Genomic DNA, 19,320 nt, shown 5'->3' with positions numbered 1-19,320 from the left:
AACTATCCTTTTAAGTTAAATGTAGTTATCCCGCAGTCTTCAGCATGCCTCTTGAGGCCAGGGGATTGAGATTTACACGCACAGCTCTTACTAGCTTGCATCCATTACATTCAACCCCCCTAAACCTCACTCCCATCCGGGTTACGGCACCAAACGTAACCGGTCCTACTCAACCTGCTTGGAGCGGGATTCGAACCGGCATCTCTGTCATGGAAGGCAGGCATGCTAAAAATGATGTTAAAGACTGTAATTTCTAAAGTGCCTCTTGAGGCCAGGGGATTGAGTTTTACATGCACAGCTATTACTAGCTTGCCTCCATTACACTCACCCTCTAAACCTCACTCCCATCTGAGTCATGGCACCATATATAACTGGTCCTACTCAACCCGCTCAGAGTGGGATTCATACCGGCGTCTCCGGGAGGGGAGGCAGGCACGCTAACAAGGACGCTAAAGACTGTAGTCTCTAGTGTGCCTCTTGAGGCCATGGGATTGACGTTTACATGCACAGCTCTTACTAGCTTGCCTCTGTTAAACTCACCCCCCTAAACCTCACTCCCATCTGGGTCACGGCACCAAACATAACTGGTCCTACTCAACCTGCTTGGAGAGGGATTCGAACCGGTGTCTCCGTCATAGGAGGCAGGCACATTAACAAGGACGCTAAAGACTGTAGTCTCTAAAGTGCCTCTTGAGGCCAGGGGATTGAGTTTTACACGCACAGCTCTTACTAGCTTGCCTCCATTACACTCATCCTCTAAACCTCACTCCCATCTGGGTCATGGCATCATATATAACTGGTCCTACTCAACCTCAGAGCGGATTCGAACCGGTGTCTCCATCATAGGAGGCAGGCACGCTAACAAGAATGCTAAAGACCGTTGTCTCTAGCGTGCCTCTTGAGGCTAGGGAATTGAGGTTTACACGCACAGCTCATACTAGTTTGCCTCTGTTATACTCACTCCCACCCGGGTCACGGCACCAAATGCAACCGGTTCTACTCAACCCGCTCGGAGCGGGATTCAAACTGGCATCCCCGGCATAGAAGGCAGGCATGCTAACAAGGATGCCAAAGACCGTAGTCTCTAGCACACAGCTCTTACTAGCTTGCCTCTGTTATACTCACTCCCACTCGGGTCATGGCACCAAATGCAACCCACTCGGAGCGGGATTCAAACTGGCGTCCCCGGCATAGGAGGCAGGCATGCTAACAAGGACGCTAAAGACCGTAGTCTCTAGCACACAGCTCTTACTAGCTTGCCTCTGTTATACTCACTCCCACCCGGGTCACGGCACCAAATGCAACCGGTTCTACTCAACCCGCTTGGAGCAGGATTCAAACTGGCGTCCCGGCATGGGAGGCAGGCACGCTAACAAAGACGCTAAAGACCGTAGTCTCTAACGTGCCTCTTGAGGACAGTGGATTGAGGTTTACATGCACAGCTCTTACTAGCTTGACTCCATTAAACCTAAACCTAACTCCCATCCAGGTCACGGCACCAAATGCAACCGGTTCTACTTAACCCGCTCGGAGCGGGATTCAAACTGGCGTCCCTGGCATAGGAGGCAGGCATGCTAACAAGGATGCTAAAGACCGTAGTCTCTAGCACACAGCTCTTACTAGCTTGCCTCTGTTATACTCACTCCCACTCGGGTCACGGCACCAAATGCAACCGGTTCTACTCAACCCGCTCGGAGCGGGATTCAAACTGGCGTCCCCGGCATGGGAGGCAGGCATGCTAACAAGGACGCTAAAGACCGTAGTCTCTAGCACACAGCTCTTACTAGCTTGCCTCTGTTATACTCACTCCCACCCGGGTCACGGCACCAAATGCAACCGGTTCTACTCAACCCGCTCGGAGCAGGATTCAAACTGGCGTCCCGGCATGGGAGGCAGGCACGCTAACAAAGACGCTAAAGACCGTAGTCTCTAACGTGCCTCTTGAGGACAGTGGATTGAGGTTTACATGCACAGCTCTTACTAGCTTGACTCCATTAAACCTAAACCTCACTCCCATCCAGGTCACGGCACCAAATGCAACCGGTTCTACTCAACCCGCTCGGAGCGGGATTCAAACCAGTGGCTCTGGCATGAGAGGCAGGCACGCAGACTGCAGTCGCCACGCCAGAGCACCTCTTGAGGCTAGGGGAGTGAGGTTTACACACTCAGCTTGCCTCCATTACATAAGCACTTCAAATCTTTTCCCCAATTACATCGCACCATAAACTCCAATGTTGATTTATTTATTTATTTATTTATTTTTTATTTATAGTTTGTTTAGTAAACCACTGGTTTAAAAAAAATGGTTTGTTTTTTCCTCCTGCTGTACTGAAAACATACCAAACCATGGCTTTAAAACCGAGGTATGTACTGAACCTCAGAACAGAATGTTACACCCCAAGTTTTTAGTTAAATGCCTGAAATAAGGTCAGTGGGTAAAGTTTTATCCTACAACATAAGATACATCAGTAATTCCCCTTTGTAAAGCTTTTATTTGTCATTAAAAAAGGCAGTTGCAACCAAATGGCTAAATGGGAATACAGAGGTTGTCAGGGATATTAAACATCATCACGCCAAACAGGTAAACTCATCTACTCAGTAGTCCTTTCACAGCCTCTTTGTGTTTATAATCACCCTCTTGCAAACTATTATAATTCAAACTTACAGGGAAAATGTTTTTAATAAAGACTGAAAGAGTTTAATGCTGGTGACGTTGAAGTCATAGTTCGTTTATAGCCTTCGTTTAGCTTTTTCTTTCTGATGATCGCAGTTAGGATTCATAAAAATCCGTTTGTGAAGATTATCATGATGAACAAAACGTGTAGGAATCATAAACTTTTGTTGGTCACAGAGCTTATTTTCTGCCAATGGAAAAATCCTTTTGGGTGTTTGTCGAGGGAACCTGGGTGATGCGAACTTCAGGGCTGACCTAATGCGTCATCACTGCAATGCTCTATGTCCTACTGATTCATGACATAGGGAACTAGGGAGACAGACTGAGACACAGCGCATACGTCGTACAAGGAATGCTTGTTTTCTCCTCTGGTATGTCAGCACTACCCTGTCCCTAGTAAATTATATTGTCATATTTGTTTTTCAGTCTGACAGCAGTGTTGAGAGCTAAAGGAAATGATTTACTTATGACTGATCAAACGCTTCTCGCAGCTCTATCTCTGTCAGATGACACGCTGCGAGAGAAACAAATAAATCACATGACTCATGACTTCAGGAGCATCCGTCATCGACAGGAAGGCATCTTCATGCGGCATGTCTGTATCTCTGTATGTGTGTCTCACAGTGTACTAAGTGCAATAAATCTCCTTGAGAGCTTGTAGCGGAAAGGTAAAGTCTCGGAGCCGGAGAAGCTCCAGGCATTTCTTGCTCTTGAACAATGTGAAGATCAAAGAGTTCATCTCTGACAGCTGATGACTGGCTTCCCATGGCCGGGGCACCAAAGGAGGCTCACACCTGTAGCAGGTGATTACAGGTAGATCTGCCTGCCTCTAATTGGACAATAAACACCACTCTCCGGCTGTTAATGGCAGCAGTCTGCCTCTCAGACGCCACATTGCCATTTGGCCGTCGCCAGAAGTCCCTGAGTCTCCCCCGCACGGCCAACATGATGACAGGCTGAAGGAGTATTCGAAGCAAACTGTGAGATAACTTGCAGTCTCGGCCTTTAAGACAAGCTAGAGAGAAAGAAAGCTATTGGTACTTGGGTAAAGTCATGATCGTTCATTATTTTCTGATGTTATGCTCTGTTGTTATAGCTTGAATGAGCCCTAAAGCAGTTCGGTCAGTTTGTTAAAGGCCATCCAGCTGTAATGTTGTTCTTTTCACATGTTTGTAAGTGCATTGAACATTGTTGAAATGACTAAAACAAACCACAACATTCCTGTGACGATCATGCTGATTCTTTCTGTTATGCCTTTGCTCAGAAATGTATAAGGATATGTTTGGAATAGCATAGTATCATATTACTCATTTTATTTTCATAGAATGCATACCGTATTTTCTGGAAAAGTCGCACTGGGTCAGAACTGCATTGTTGAAAGAACTTATCGGTGTATAAGTCACATTTTATGATCACATTCGAAAATAATGTAAAATATAAACATTGTAAGTATTACAGTTTTAGTAATACTTTTATACTTTAGTTTTAGTTCCCCTCACTCTACAAAAAAATCATTTAAATTTAACAGAATTCAGAACAGAACAGAAATTAAAAATTTAAGTATAAAACAAAAATAAATAATTGTGCCATTTATTATAAACACAAAACCTAAATTAATTTATTTAAAGTGAAATGCGGTATACAAATAAACCTTTTCGCATGTTTTATGTGCTTGACGTCAATTGCGTCAAAGTCGCAGCAAGTTTCAAATGGTAAAAAAATGCGAAATTCTAGAAAATACAGTATACTTTATACAATATTTGAATTTGCAGTAGGCATATAATATACAAGTCACATACTACATTTTGTCAAAATGTGCAGTATGCAGAAGAGCTCCTTGTTCAGAGTGACAAATAAACAGGACGAATCTCCTTCCTGACTCATTAATTGATCAGAATCGCAGTTTTTGACAAATTTTTGCATTAAAAGTCCAAAATAATGAATGAACTGACAACATTGGGAAGCACATTATTTTACAGTGTCCTTGTTACTCATGTTACATGTAGTTACTATAGTAATAACTATAAATTAATCATAATTACATGCAACTAATCCTGAACCAAACCTAATCCTAAACTAACCTAAGTACACGTAGTTAATTAATGTATAATTACACTGTAACAAAGACACCATAAAATAAGTGGGTTACACTTTATTTTAAGGTGTCTGTGTTACAGTGTAATTATACATTTAAGTACTGAGTAATAATAATGAACTACATGTACTTACTATAGGGTTAGGATTAGGGTGTGGTTTAGGTTAGTTGCATGTAATTAAGCACAATTTACAGTAATAACTATAGTAATTACATGTAACATGTGTAACAGACATTGTAAAATAAAGTGTTACCAATAAGCGTAACCCAACATTGTTGCACACTTCAGTTTTATCCATATTAATGCTATCACATAATAAACACAGTAGGCAGTATACAGTAAATACTCTACAGGTATGCATACTAGTATTCCATTCCAGTCATTACCTATACTTTCTGATGTGGAAATAGGTTTTTCTCAATACAATTTCAATTAACTATATCACATTTTGGCAAATTGGAGGCTAATTTGTACATTCTCATTTTTCTGTTTTCGTAAGATTTGCTTGGCCCAGTGATAGTTATGTTTAAAGGTGGACCTTCATGCTCACTTTGTTCTAAACATTGTACGTTTCACATGTAATCACCAGCTCGTAAATTAGAAAATAGTTACGTTTTCTTGTGAGATTGGGCTGGTCTTGTTCCCCTATACTGATCATCATAACAAAACAATAATAAATGTGATCCCACAGTACAGGCCTGCTTCAGTTCTTCAGGTAGAGCAGGGTGAGAGTGTTAGGATTGTTGATGAGAGGGAGGAGTTTCAGCAGTGTTTATATTGTCACATCATAGTGAGAGCCTCAGGTTTGTTTGCTAAACAGTAGCATGTACCCTGCAGAGTGATATCGGATGATTTATCAGACAAAATTGTGTCCATTCTAAAATGTATGTGAAAACACATTTCTGTATAAGTTGTTTATAGAATCATAAGAATGGTTTTATAAACACATACATTTATTCTGCCTGTGTTTAATGAATGAGGCCCACGTTTTTCAGATATATTTGACTGAATTTTGAATAAATATTTTGTGATCAGTTTATTTTTTACAAGTATGTGCATGTCTCATTTGGCATAGTTTGTTTATTTTATAAATTATAACATTATATTGGCCACCATACTCTCTTAATATCTTGATATCAGCATCAGAAGATAATTCTCACTCTCCAGTATATATTAGACTATCATATATCAAATATAATTTAAGAGATTTCACAAGCTTCGACACACAACACATGTTGGGTTTTCATGTTTTATGGGGACTTCATGATTCTTATACTGTACAAACTGTATATTCTCTCCCCTACCTCTAAATCTACTCACCACATAAACTTTCTGCATTTTTCCATTTTCAAACAAACATCACTTAGTATGATTTATAAGCTGTTTTCTTCATGGGGACCAAAAAATGAATTCGAAGTCCAAATTCACAGTTCTCATAAGAGTCAGCGAAAAGTCTCTGGATGACCTAATACTTCTGGCGAGATTCTGAAGTGCACATATGATGGACACTTTACTATCCCATGAGGCCACAGGAGAGGATTTATGAATGGCAGTGAAACGACGCAACTGACGCCATAGGTCACATGATAATGACAGCATGGCTAATGTTGTATATCAGGATTACATTCATATTACACACATTCATACTCTATAGTACGTACTTTTTTAGCGGTCGTGAAGTAGTAATTACTTATTTAAAATAAGTACCTACTCAAGACAGTATGCGATTTCAGATGCAGCCCTATAAAGTCTATACATAACTTCAACTTTGCTTTTGTTGGCATAATCTAATATAGTTAGGTTGATTCAGTAATACTAAATTATATTTGTGACTAAAATAAATAATAAAATCAGTAAATGCAGATAGGTTACCTGACTAAACATGTACAGACCATTTCCGCTAACTTTCCTCCTGAAGCTTACCACTTTACACAGCACTTTATAAATGTGTGTGTGTGTGTGTGTGTGTCTGTGTACAGCTGAGAGTGCATGTGTGTGAGAATGTGTCCATGTGCATGTTTGAAGTCTGAGGCTGGATGCTCGTTTGGATGTGAATGTAATTACGGTAGGAAGATCAAAGACGGGCCGGGCGAGTGATGTTTCGGGGGAGACTTTAACCACACAGCGCTCTCTTTCTTCCGCTGTTCTGTTCTCCCCTCCAGCCCTGCTGCTGCGCGCACATCTCCGCTCGTAAAAAATGATGAGGGCCGTATTTGTCATGTTTATGAGTGAGACGTATTCTGTGATGAAGACTTTATGAGAGATGGTCTCTCTCTCTCTCTTTGTGGCCGTACCACAATAAAACGATAGTATCAGAAGGACATAGCATGGTATCACATCGTTCTTACCAAGAATACTGTGGTTCTGCCATGTTACATGTTGAAAAATATTGTACACTAGTAGGATTTGCTTTGAAACAATTTTTACTCAGAAATTGACGGCAAATTTCACAAATTACAAAGGAATGGCAAGTGACACATTCAATTAAACAAGAAATTTGGAAGTAGCCTAAAACTTACTCCAATAATCTTTATTTTATTTACAACTTCACTTTAAACAAATGCTGTTTTTAACCCAAATTTAGGTCAGATATAGACAAACACAACAGTTGGGTTAAAAATTTAACCTAACGGCTGGGTTTGTCCATATTTGACCCAAATTTGGGTTGAAACCCAGCATTTTTTTTTTTTTTTTTTAGAGTTTTTGAAGATAAGTCAAAGGTTTGGACACAATCTCTTTATTTTTTGATATTTTCCACATTTAATGTTAATAATACACTCTAAAAAGGCTGGGTTAAAAACAACCCAAGTTGGGTTGAAAATGGACAACCCCAGCAACTGGGCTGTTTTAACCCATGTGGTTGGGTTAAATATCTTTTTAGAGTGTAATATCATCAAAACTATGAAAGAACCAAAATGGAAGTATGAGATTAATGTAGTGACCAAAAAATGTGACACAAATCCGAACCATCTTATATTTGAGCTTTTTCTTTATCTAGACTCAACCATCTTCATGAGGCTCATCATGGGATGCTTTTACACAGAATTGAAGGATTTCACATGAACTCAAAAAATATTTGTTATTGCAATTTCTTAGAGAAATCCATACATAGGCCCAATTCTTATTTGTCTAAAAACTCATTCAGTCAGTGTCCAAAGTTTTGACCGGCAGTGTAATAAGCCATTGTAATATCTTTTTGTATTTGAGAAAGTGTTAGATCTCTCTTTACTAGAAGGCGTCGAACTCAATTGATTACACAGTTGCATACAGTAGTAGTTAATCAATTAAAAAGCATTTCTGGAGCTTTGTTTATGAGATTTAACCTTTATTTAAGTAGCTGACATCTTGTCTTTATACCTGAATGCAGGTTATTTCATTTACATTAGGCTGTCTGGCCCGGGGTTTTAGTGTGTAAATGTGAGCCCCTCCGGCGCGGGCAGCTGCTTTCTAATGTACTCGAGAGGTAAATTGGTGTCTCTTGAGTAGGTGTGTTGACCTTTAAGAGACAGGGAAGAGGACATGCAGTCGAACAGAATGCCACAGCACTAATGCCTCACAGTGAATGTCTTAGCAGGACGCTTTACATAAAATACTTGTGCATTAGTATGTGTGTGTGTGTGTGTGTGTATATTGCCCCCAATATAACCTTATATTATATATTATATATATATTATATAAATTGTCCACACTCATCCCAATCATCCCACTCATCCCAATTTCACAATACACAATATATGTTTTTTAAAGAAATTAATACTTTTTATTCAGCAATAATGCTTTAAATTGATCAAAACTGACAGTAAAGACATACACTGTTACAAAAGACTTCTGTTTCAAATAAATGCTGTTCTTCTCAACTTTCTATTCATCAAAGAATTCTGAAAAATTGTGTTTCCACAAAAATATGAAGCAGCACAACTGTTTTCAACATTGATAATAATCATAAATGTTTCTTGATCAGCAAATCATCATATCAGAATGATTTCTGAAGGATCATGTGACACTGAAGACTGGAGTAATGATGCTGAAAATTCAGCTTTGATCACAGAAATAAATTACATCTTAAAATATATTCACATAGAAAACAGTTATTTTAAATTGTAATAATATTTCACAATATTACTGTTTTTGCTGCATTTTTGATCAAATAAATGCAGCTTAGGTGAGCAGACTTCTTTCAAAAACATGAAAACTATATATAGTGTGCTCTATAGTCAGTACAATTATTATTTTTTATTTTATAAAAGTAGTTCATAAATAAATAAATAAATAAAAAAGCAGTTATGATATTATATAAATTTTGTAGGGGTAGAGTTGGGGTTATGGTTTATTCTACAACAAATATAATTATTTTATTAAAATGGACAAACCCAGTGATTGGGTTGTTTTGACCCAGCGGTTGGGTTAAATGTTTGCCCAACATGCTGGGTAGCTTTATTTAACTCAACTATTGTTTTTAATATTACTCTATTTCTTGCTTAAAATGAAGCCAAAATGATTATTTATTAATAAGTTTAATGAATAATAATTGAACAATAAACATTTATTAAATTGCTTATTAATAAATGTTCACCTTTAGATTATTGTTGCCTCCAGTAATATTGTGTCTGATTTAATTTCCAACCTATTTTGGGTTCATTATAAGCCAGCCATATAGTCATTTTTAAACAATAGTTGAGTTAAATAAAACTACCCAGCACGTTGAGCAAACATTTAACCCAATCAATGGGTTTGTCCATTTTCAACCCAACTTGGCTTGTTTTTAACCCAGCATTTTTTTTGTGTATGTTCCCTCCCCACTATAGATTTTTGCCTGTAAAATAAAGCAAAATTCCATACAGATGCTGAATATGAACTTGATCCACAGCTGGCTTAAGTCTCAGTGACAACAGGACATATTTAAAACACAGAGAACACAAAGCTCCTGTCGTCCTCTGCTACTAGTCTGAAAGAGCCCAGCCAATCAGAAGAGACTTTATAGAGTGCAAAACCACTGGCTCCAGCCAAGGTCTTAGGAACTGCTGTTTCCTGTGGCGTCAGTGGGTTTCAGCTGTATGAAAAAGATGTTGGGAAGATGTCTGAGGGTTCACACGCTGTGACACCCCGTGGGTCTGTCTCCTCTGGGAAACTGCGGTGTCCTGAAGGGAAAAAAGCCCTCTCTTTCCCATGAGGAGCAGCGGGTCCCTGCTGAACGCTGGGCTTGTGGCTGGAGATCAAGTAATGAGACGACTGACACGGAGTTTAAACAGAAGCAGATGGCATTATTAAAGTACTGTGGGAGTGTGTGTGTCCACAGCTGTCCTTACAGTCATCTTAAAGACTCTCAGGTGTGTGTTTGTGTGTGTGTGTGTATGTTTAAGGCTATTGTTTGTATGAAGTAACAGTGACACTTTACTCTATTTACAGAATAATATATTATAAAGGTGTTATTAATGCATTATAATAGTATTCAAAGCGCTGTATAATATACACAATTATTCAAAAGTTTGAGGTCGGTAAGATTTTTTATGTTTTTGGAGAAAGTCTCTTCACCTCACCAAGGCTGCATTTATTTGATCAAAAATACAGTAAAACAGTAATATAGTGAAATATTATTACAACTTAAAATAGCTGTTTTCTATATGAATATATGTTAAAATGTAATTTATTCATGTTATCAAAGCTGAATTTTCAACATCAATACTCCAGTCTTCAGTCTTCATGTTTACACTGGCAGAATCATGTATTATAACACAATTTAACACATGAAATACTCAGGTATAAATATTCTAATATACTATAACTATAGTCACAATTAATAATGACAACAATATACAAGCAGATGACTTTAAAAAGTGCTGTGTGACACTGTATTGTGCTGTATAACGTGTGTTACTGGATTAAGAATGTACTATAATGCATAAAGACTGTCTGTAATAGATTACAGGCTTGATAAAAAGTGTTGCATCTTGACACAAAGGTGTGTGCATGGTGTGTGTGTGTGTGTGTGTGTGTGTGTGTGTGTGTGTGTGTGTGCGTTTTCTATCCTTGTCAAGGTGTTTGTACCTGTGTTATCAGCTGTGAGCTCTTCACTGTGATTTTCAGCTGAGTGTTTGTGTGTGTTGTTCAGTTAAATACTCTGCCAGTATGATTGATTTGAGCATTGATGAGCGCAGCAGTCACCTGCTCACCGGCAACAGATACTGATCACAGCTCTGAGAGAGTCAAACCCACCCCCATCACAAAAAGCGTTAGCTGTACCTTGGACAGAATCAATCTCAGCTCACACTGAGATTCTGTTGCAGTTGTTCACCTTTCCTTTGCATTTATCCACATGCAAAACTGTGTAACATCACAAACAAACACTATAAAAGTACACATTTTTGGCAATAACAAGCCTCTGTGCTCAAGGAGTGAGTTTCCTTCATATATTAAACCAAATGTATCATTATTCCCCTTGTGAAAAAGAAGTAAACTTTAGCATACTTTACGGAACTAATGCGGCGCCAGTTCTGTCAGGACCACTATCGTCAAATATGATTGAAAATGCATAGAGTTTGTATTGGCTGTATGATTCTGTTCTGGGCAAGAACTCCCTGCGCAGCCTAGGATAAGAGCAGGGAGAGCAGCAATAACCCCCCTTAGGGTAAACAGAACAGAACCAACATATGCAGATATAATTAAAGTCAATAATTTAACATGTTTAACATACACATATTTCAAGAATTAGTTTGATTCAGGGGAATCATAAGGAAAATCCTGACTGAATAGAGGAGGAGCTGGGGATGGAGGAGGGTAATTAGCTCCTGAGGAATGCAATAGCTGCTGATAATACTGAGGAGCTTACATATGGATGCTGTGGTAGGCGTTGTATTCCTATAGGTAGACGGGAGTCACCTGGGAGTCAGCTGATGCGAGCTTGACTGACGTGACCTGCCAGAACTGACGCTAACGCTTGATTTCCATTTTTTCCTTAATTTGAATAGTACATTTAAATCCGTATTCTTCAAAAAGCTTATGCTGTATGTCCTACACCTTCCCTATTCAAATTCCGGAAAAAACGGAACTGGTGCCGCGTTAGTTCCGTAATTTGAATAGGGAAGGTGTAGGACATACAGCGTAAGCTTTTTGAAGAATACGGAAGGCAGTTTGGCGGAAACACTTGCAAGGAGAGCATTTGTGTTTATAAAGCATATACATTTTTATTTATTTTTTTTAGAAAATAACCAATCGTTTCTCTAGATAAGATCCTTATTCCTCGTCTGGTATCGTTTAAAGCCCTTTGAAGCTGCACTGAAACTGTAATTTTGATCTTCAACCGTTTGGGGTCAATTGAAGTCCACTATAAGGAGAATAATCCTGGACTGTTTTCATCAAAAACCTTAATTTCTTTTCGACTGAAGAAAGAAGGACATGGACATGGGGGTGAGTAAATTATCAGGAAATTTTAATTTGAAAGTGAACTAATCCTTAAACGGTTTTCACTGTTTTTTTAACTTTACTTCTTTTTTCACAAAGGAAATGGTTGATAGTCTGATAAACTTCAACAGACTTGCTCAGCAAATACTCTTCAAACTAATACTCCACCATGACAGTAGTTGACCTGAAAGAGAAAACTGATTGTAGAAGAGGGTATACTCTAACACCCACCATACTACCCTTTTTGGCCACACTGAAAATGCAGACCTGGAATTGCGTTATGAATTGCGTTCTGACACATTTGAGAATGAAACGTTAAGAGCACTTACAGTTTGACTGAGCACTTGATGGACAGCAATGAGCGTGAAGACCTGGGCCAGTATGAAATCAAGTAAGCTGCAGTACATTGGAGTTCTGAAATAACAAATTGTCTTGCATGTCTGAAATTCTCATTTTTCAATGTCTACGACAAAGTCACAAATTCCTGAACATTTGGTTGCACAGTGGAGCATCACATTGTAAGTCTCTTTGCAGCGCACCATCTCCATTCAGTGGGTCCTCAGTGTATCTGACACAGTGTAAACTCTAGTGCTGTGATTCTCAACTGCTGAGTCACAACCCAAAAATGAGTTGCAGTTCTCTTCTGATAGAGTCATGAACAGCAGGGGGAAAACAATGCTAAATCCAAATGTCAACATGCACAGAAAACATGAACAAAACTATGCAAAATAAAAGCCAGTATGATCCATCACTGTCTCATAACAGTTCAAAATTATTTTACGTGCTAGCAAATTTGTACGATCACATTTGACTACGAACCACATTGAAACTGTGTACATTTGTCAAATATTTATTCATTCATTTGATTTTTTTTAGAAAGAGAGAGATCGGGTTGTATGATCCAGACTCATTTGCTGTACAAATAGTAAAAGCATAGTTTGTCCCAACTACAATGTGTTTTGTGTAAAGAGCTTTCACTTGTGAAAAAAGCATGTACTGAATGTGCAGTTGTTGTAGTAATCTTAAAAATATATTTTTAAAGAACTCTGCTTGCATATATTTAATGAAATAAAAGACCACTTAAGTGCACTTAAAAAGAGACACTTTCATATGTTTCTTAACACACCTAAAAGTTAGTTCACCCAAAATTGAAAATTATATATAATAATTTACTCACCCTCAAGCCATCCTAGGTGTATATGACTTTCTTCTTTTAGCCAAACACAATCTGAGTTATATTAAAAAAATATTCTGGCTCTTCCAAGCTGTATAATGGTGAATAGTGAGTAAATAGTAACCGAGATGAGATTTTGAAGCCCAAAAAAGTGCATCCATCCATCATAAAAGTAATCCATACTGCTCCAGGGAGTTAATAAAGGCCTTCTGAAGCGAAGTGATGTGTTTTTGTAAGAAAAATATCCATATTTATAACTTTATAAACTGTAATAACTAGCTTCCAGTAATGGACGTCCGCACGTTCACGAAAGAGTCTAGTTCTGCCGTAGCAAGTATGACGTAGCGTAAGTGTAGCCCCTCCAGTTCGCATCTGACCACTCCAAGCTGGACGCAAAGTCGGACGCACTAACAAGGAAGCTAAAGGCTGAAACCCCTAGCGTCAGTCACTAGATTATCTTTTGAGATCAGGGAGTGAGGTTTACACACACAGCTCTTACTAGCCTACGTCTGTTACACTCACCCCCCTAAACCTCTCTCCCATCCGGGTCACGGCACCAATGTAGCCCCTCCAGTTCGCACCTGCCCGCTCCAAGCGGGACACGAACTTGGGCCTGTCCGCATGGGAGTCGGACGCTCTAACAAGGAGGCTAAAGGCTACAACCCCTAGTGTCAGTCGCTAGAGCACCTCTTGAGATCAGGGGAGTGAGGTTTACATGCACAGCTCTTACTAGTCTACATCTGTTACATAAGCTCAAGTGAGAATTGACGAACGCAGAAGCGCAGAGGATAGAGCAAAACAAAACGCCGGTCACAAATTAGAAGTCTAAAATGAGAAGTTTTTTTTAAAAAAAATGTCAGAGGATTTCAATATAAGAGAAGAGGAGCTACTTCATACATTGGGTCCAGGAGGGATTCCCGCTCACAATGCTGTAGAGCCGCTGGACCCGTTTGCCCGTTCAGGGATGCATGTGTCACAACGTCAGGCTGAGAATGGACGGGCCACCTTGCCCCTCAAGCACCGCGGCCCTTGGGAAGATGAGCCGCTGGAGAAGCCTCCGCTCCTCGCGCCCCGGACTGAAGAGGGGAGCACATGCGGCTGCCGGGACGCCGCCCTCTTTACCTGGACCAACCCATCTGAACACTACCTTTCCTTCATGTACCCCAGCACAGCGAGGACACCAGATCTCCCATTTATTTGGACACTTTATTTCCCTTTTTGGACAGTTTATGTTTCTTTTTATGTTAATAAATGTCTCTCTGAGGTTTGACGCCACACCCACTGTGTCTGTCGTTTGCTCCTCCCGCCACAATATTAAAACATGTACATATATCTTCTGTGAAAGTCTCAGGACCAAAAAATGTTGATCTAATCACTGCACTCAGTTCTACCTACCTGTCAACATAAGTATTTCCATACCTCCGCGCACCTGCTCACGCAGACATCACACGTCATCAGTGCGTTCAGTTAGGCTATGCAGAGTTGTAGACAGACAGTTACCGAGTGCCACAAAAAAACAGCAGCCACCTTTTACAGTTCCTCCTGAACCAAAACAACGAGCTTATGCTGCGTTCACGGCATGTCATAACTGTAAATACGAGATGGCAACCTGTGACGTTCTCCCCAGAGCTGTTCATGTCCTCAGGCTCGGATTTATGCTTTTCTATGTCAACCCTATCAACGCTGAAATGAATCTGCAGCAGTCAGGTGGTACAAGTAAGAGCTCTGTTGTCTATGTTCATTATTATTGTGATGTTATGTGCTTTGAGACATGAGGTTACTTAATGCCGTCTCTCATCTTGTGATGCTTTGCAGACTCTGCTGTATGCGTTCATGTGTTTTGAAGGAGGCGTTTTGAAGGATTGCATGCTTTCAAAGCTAACTTGTTATTGCTGGCCTCTCCGAAATTGCCTACCCTACCTTTAAGAGGGTAAAAACAGCACTCTGAAGTTCAGCTAGTGTTGGGTGTAATGCATTACTTACATTAATTACATTAATTACTGTAATTTAATTACAGTTACTTCTACACTTCTTGAAATACTGTATAGATAGAACAATTCTATATAAAACAATAGTGGATTTACCATTAAAATGTAACATCTAATGTTAAAATGTATGTTTATAATAATCTTCTCCCTTTAGAAGAATAATTTCAAGAATAATTTTTGCAATTTTATTTGATTTATTTTAAAGAATTAAAAGAGCAGTTTCATGTCCATCCTTGTATTTTTAACATGTATGTTATGTTTTGGTTTAGTTTCATTGTGTTTTGGTTCTGTTTTCCCTGTTCTGGTTTGCCTGTGTTCCCTATTTAATTTCCTTGGTTGTTAATTAGTTCTATGCACCTGTTACTACAGCCTACACACCTGACAGTATTGTTCCACCGGTCAAGGTTGAGATGGGATTTAGAAAGTAATTATTAATAAGCAATGCAATACTTTTTACAGAGAGTAATTAGTACAGTAATCTTACGCTGTTGAAGATGCAATTAGTAGCTAGTAATTAATTGCTTTTTTAGAGTAACTTACCCAACACTGGCTAATTGTATTTAATATTGGTAACACTTTAGTATGGGGAACAATTCTGACTTTTAACTTATTAACTTATTAGCTTGCATATTGGCTGTTTATTAGTACTTATAAAGCACATAATAAAGGGTTATTTCGCCCAAAAATGAAAATAGTGTCATTTACTCACCCTCGTGTCGTTCCACATCTGTAAGACCTCCATTCATCTTTGGAACACAAATTAAGATATTTTTGATGAAATCAGATGGCTCAGTGAGGCTTCTATTGCCAGCAAGGCAATTAACACTTTCAGATGCACAGAAAGCTACTAAAAACGTATTTAAAACAGTTCATGTGACTACAGTGGTTCAACCTTAATATTATAAAGCAACGAGAATACTTTTTGTGTGCCAAAAAAACTAAATAAAAACGACTTTTCAACAATATCTAGTGATGGCCGATTTCAAAACACTGCTTCAAATCTTTTGTTTCGAATCAGCGATTCAGAGCACCAGAGTCACATGATTTCAGTAGTTTGGCAGTGTGACACGCGATCCATACCGCTGATTCAAAACAAAAGATTCAAAGCAGTTTTTTGAAATCGCCCATCACTAGATATTGTTGAAAAGTCGTCATGTTTTATTTTTTTGGCACACAAAAAGTATTCTCGTCGCTTTATAATATTAAGGTAGAACCATTGTAATCACACAAACTGTTTTAAATATGTTTTTAGTACCTTTATGGGCACTGAAAGTGTTAATTTTCTGGCTATAAAGGCCTCACTGAGCCATCGAATTTCATCAAAAATATCTTAATTTGTGTTCCGAAGATGAATGAAGGTCTTACGGGTGTGGAACGACATGAGAGTGAGTAATTAATGACAGAATTTTCATTTTTGGGTGAACTAACCCTTAAAAAATTTAGGTTCCCTTTATCAGCTCTTCACCCTATATGTCGTTTTCCCGTTCTCTCTCTCGCTTTAGCATCAGATAGACTCCTCTCGCTCTATTTCCAAACTCTGTCTCATCTCTGGTGTTTTGGCTCCGGATGGGGCGATTTTTCCCAAACTACAGGTGTTTTCATTAGGGCTAATGATAGCATGCGACGCCCAGCGCCGTGGTGATCGCTGTTGTTTATTAGTTCTGTGATAAGCATTATAACAAAACACACATGTCACAGCGAGTGTCCCGCAGCCTGCCGGCACTAATGAGATAAATAAATGAATTTAGTACAGCCACAAATGGCTCCTGAGAGCTAGTTACCAGAGATGGAGAGGAGAGAGAGATGAGGTGAGCGCTCTCGTGAGGGCAAGGCAACGGCTGATGTACATATGTCCTTGATTACCGCCGGTTCCCCTGCTTTTATTCTAATAAGTGACATTCTTTGTACTCCTGTGGACAGCTAGACAGTCTGACAGTGGATGGGAATAAATATTGCATGTGGCTCACATTAAGCTGTCAGCTGCGGGCCAAGAGAGAGACGGAGAAATTCACGTGACGTTCGGAGCAGCTACACTTTCTCGGCTCTTGTCACAATTGTCACATCTTGATGATCTCTCCCCTCCGTATCCCCCCATCTCTCTCTCTCTCCTTCACCCCCACCCCCATCCTCTCCTTCACTCTCTGTCTCACTCTGACACTCTCTCTCACTTCAGCCAGTGACATCATGGCTTCTCTGAGTAGGCTACTGTAATATTTAGGTATGCAGGATTTTGTGAAAGGTGTGTTTGATTTCATTCCTATTTACAGATCATTTTTTGTCACAAACTGTAAGTGAGTTGCTCTCTGATGATGATGATGCATCACATGCTTGAAGCCGAATGTTACTTGCTACATTTTCATGTCACTGATTTCCAAATTCATGCAGTCGAAATCTGAGGTTTTTTATGACTTTGTTGACCTTTAGTGTTTGGGGATCTGGTTTTGTCGTTGTAGTTTTGTGTTTGTAGTGTAGACACAATTTCAAAAACAGACATAAAAAAAAAAAAAAAAAAGAATTTTATCATTTAAACATTGAAGTGAACTTTTATAACATAACTTTTTTTTTTTTTTTCGGAAGAAAGAAGATAAAATTTCGCAGGTGCTAAGGTTGTTTCCAGGGTGTTGATGTGCAGTTGCTTCTTGTAGTGCATTACTGTACATTTGCTAGGGTGTTTTCAGTGGTCGCTAAGGTGTTGCTATGCAGTAGTGTGTGCTGAGTGTTCTTTAGCATGTTACTATGTAGTTGAAAGGTTGCTAAGGTGTTGCTGGGATGTTGCTATTCATTTGCTAGTGTGTACTGAGTGGTTGTTAACACATTAAAATATGTTTCTTTGGTGTCCTGGATGGTTAAGGTGTTTCTAGGGTGTTGCTAAGCAGTTGATAATGTGCATTGTGTGCTCATTAATTGTTAGTATGTGGTTTCTAGGGTGTTCGGGGGTGCATTTCCCGAAAGCATCATTAGTCGTAAGTCCCATTGAACTTTATTGGTAACGACGGAACTTGCAACCATAGTTGGAAACGCACCCTTGGGTGGTTGCTAAGATGTTGTTAGTGTGTTGCTATGCAGATGCTAGTGTGTATGGAGTGCTTGTTAGCACAATGTGGTTGCTAAGGTGATCTAGATTGTTTTAGTGTTTTACGAAGCAGTTTGAAGTGTGTACTAGTGTTCAAGCAAAAACTCTTTACTGTTCTACTGAAGGAAAAAAAGTCACCTACATCTTGTATGGCCTGAGGGTGAGTTAATTAACAGCAACTTTTAATTTTTAGGTGAATTATCCCTTTAAGTAATGTATGTATTTTTTACCTTAGCAAATACCACTTTTTACATACACAAAGGGACATCCCTGCTGAAAAATCCAGCATTGTTGGTAAATTAGCATAAGGTATATTTTACATGCTAGGACCAGCTTGGGATGCTGGTGTGCTGGTAGACCAGCATATGTTGTCTTTTGGATGCTGGTATGATCCCAGCAAGACTGCAACAATACTTGTACACATGTTACATATCACGTTTCTTAGTGTATGTTCGTAGTTAAGTAAAGACCAAGACAATTTTCCAAATTAATTTTAATATATTATTTAATAAAGAAAAACATGTCTTGCTGGTTACATGTTTATACAGTAGAATCCCCAGTGCTAAACAAACACTGCTCAGTTTTCATATGGTCCCAATCTATAAAGAGTAAAAGTAGCACTGAAGCAGTGTTGCAGTTAGTGAAATAAAGTAGATTCACTCTACAAGTGATGATTGAGCATTAGTGATGAACACCTGTGGTTAACAAGCAGAATCACTGAAGATAAGAGGAACAACAAGAACAGAAAAGAAATGAGATGAGCAGATTCACAACAACTACAACTGACTCACAGCCACACAAGTTTAGCTGAAATTAACTGTAAATAAAATCAATAATATCTCACCAGAGGATGATTAAACAACCCCTAAATACAACATTACCATGTTCAGTTATTATAAACCATTCTGGCTTTATTT

This window comes from Ctenopharyngodon idella, chromosome 9 (genome assembly GCF_019924925.1).
Source record: "Ctenopharyngodon idella isolate HZGC_01 chromosome 9, HZGC01, whole genome shotgun sequence".
Taxonomy (NCBI): domain Eukaryota; kingdom Metazoa; phylum Chordata; class Actinopteri; order Cypriniformes; family Xenocyprididae; genus Ctenopharyngodon; species Ctenopharyngodon idella.
This window is presented reverse-complemented; position numbering follows the sequence as displayed.